Genomic DNA, 2,577 nt, shown 5'->3' with positions numbered 1-2,577 from the left:
GTGTCCGGAGTGTCCGGAGTGTCTGGAGTGCCGGTGAAGCCGGAGCTGTTGGCGGCGCCGCTCCAGCCCAGCACCGCGGCCAGAGCTCCCACGGGACTCACCCGTAGGTGGCCCATCCCGAGGGGATGGATTTGGGATGGGAGGGAGAGGAGGGTGAGCAGAGGGAGGGAAAAGCTCATCCCGTTCCAACCCCGGCACCTCCCGCTATCCCAGGGAATCCAACCCGGCCTTGGACACTCCCAGGGATCCAGGGGCAGCCACAGCTTCTCTGGGAATTCCAGCCCAGCCCCTCCCCACCCTCCCAGACAGGAATCCCTTCCCAATCTCCAATGCTCTCATATAATTAGGAGTTTATTCCCTGTGGAGTGTTGGTGCTTCCCTGAGCCACTCCCTGAGGAGCTGCCAACAGCCAGGGTTTGGAATGGGATCATCCTTAAGGCCCCTTCCAACCCAAAGCACTCTGGAATTCCTTCCCTTCCCTTCCCTAACCTTCCCAAACCTTCCCAAATCTTCCCGTCCCAAACCTTCCCAAACCTTCCCAAACCTTCCCTTCCTTCCCAAACCTTCTCAAACCTTCCCAAACCTTCCCTTCCCAAACTTCCCTTCCCTTCCCGTGGCTGTTTTCCCTTGGCACTGACTCTCTTTTCCCTGTTTTCCCTGTTTTCCAGCGCTCAGTGGCGGGCAGGGCGTTCCGGCCGGCCGGGCTCCCTTCGAGTTCTGCGATCCCATGGATCCCGCCCAGCTCCGGCCGGGGCCGTGTCCCGGGAATACCGGGAGCCCCCACGGCCGCGGGCCGGCCCAGCCGGGAAGAGGCACCGGGACGGCTCCCAATCCCTTCCCTCCGGACACAGGTACGGAGCTTTCCGGGGAATTCCCTGGGAAATTCCAGGGCTGAGCTTCCAAACTGGGCTCGTTCCCTCCCCTCGGGTCATTCCCGGCCGTGCCGGTTCCTCCAGGGATTTTCCAGCCCCTTTTCCAAGGGGGGGTGGTTCAGATTCCCAGGAGCTGTGAGGGGTTGTTATCCATGGGATGTTGGGGTGGGAAAAGAGCCGGAGCAAAAACGGTCCCACTGCATTCCCGGCTGGAATCACCGATGGATGAACACCACAGAGCTCGGAATTCCAGGATCAACAGGGGCTTTGGATAGACCTCAGCATTCCAGGATTTCCCGAGGGTTGTGGAGAGACCTTGACATTCCAGGATTTCCCAAGGGTTGTGGAGAGACCTTGACATTCCAGGATTTCCCTCAGCATTCCAGGATCTCCAGATTGATATGGATAGACCTTGACATTCCAGGATTTCCAGAGGGTTATGGAGAGACCTCAGCATTCCAGGATTTCCAGAGGGTTGAGCAGAGAGCTCAGCATTCCAGGATTTCCAGAGAGTTGAGCAGAGACCTCAGCATTCCAGGATTTCCAGAGGGTTGTGGATAGAACTCAGCATTCCAGGATTCCAGAGGGTTGTGGATAGAACTTGGCATTCCAGGATTTCCAGAGGGTTGTGGATAGAACTCGGCATTCCAGGATTTCCAGAGGGTTGTGGATAGACTTCGGCATTCCAAGATTTCCAGAGGGTTATGGATCGACCTTGGCATTCCAGGATTTCCCTCGGCATTCCAGGATTTCCAGAATGTTATGGATAAACCTCAGCATTCCAGGATTTCCAGAGGGTTGTGGAGAGAGGTTTTTCTGGAAGTCAGATTTCTCGGGAAAAGGATCCGTTGGGTTAAACAAAACGGGATTTCCGCCTTCAGCCCTTTCCCTTGGGAATTTGGGATTTCGGGATGTGGCGGATGAGGATTCCCAACCCTTCCCTTTTCCCTCTCCCGCCTCTCCGGGTGATTCCCGGGATGTTGTTGGATCTCCCATCCCCGTCCCTGTTTCTCATCACGTCTCCAGCCTCCGTATCCCGGGATTTGGGCTCTGGGATCTGCTCCAGCTTTAATTTAACGGCCTTGGATCCTCTCCCAGTGCCGAAATTCCTTGGAATTCCTTCAGTTTTCCTTGGAATTCCTAACGGAAATGTACCCAAAAGGGCGAATTCCTGGTGATTTTCCTGCTGGGATTTCCCCCTGGTTGGGATTTCTCCGGGATCTGCTCCAGCTTTACTTTGGATCCGGTGCCGGGAGAGGAGCGGGAGGTTCTCCTGGATTTGGGATACGCTTTGTTCCTCTCCAAAACCTTGGATAGGAACAATTTTCCTTGGAATTCTTAAGGGAAATGTGTGATTTCCCTCTGGGATTTCCCTCTGGAATTTCCCCCTGGTTGGGATTTATCCGGGATCTGCTCCAGCTTTACTTTGGATCCGGTGCCGGGAGAGGAGCGGGAGGTTCTCCTGATTTGGGATACGCTTTGTTCCTCTCCAAAACCTTGGATAGGAACAATTTTCCTTGGAATTCTTAAGGGAAATGGGCGATTTCCCCCTGGGATTTCCCTCTGGAATTTCCCCCTGGTTGGGATTTATCCGGGATCTGCTCCAGCTTTAATTTGGAGCCGGTGCCGGAACAGGGATGGGAAGTACTCCTAGATTTGGGATACACTTTGTTCCTCTCCAAAACCTTGGATAGGAACAATTTTC

This window comes from Lepidothrix coronata, unplaced genomic scaffold, assembly GCF_001604755.1.
Source record: "Lepidothrix coronata isolate B3197 unplaced genomic scaffold, Lepidothrix_coronata-1.0 Scaffold401, whole genome shotgun sequence".
Classification (NCBI taxonomy): domain Eukaryota; kingdom Metazoa; phylum Chordata; class Aves; order Passeriformes; family Pipridae; genus Lepidothrix; species Lepidothrix coronata.
The sequence above is the reverse complement of the archived record's forward strand: the minus strand, read 5'-3'. Positions refer to the sequence as shown.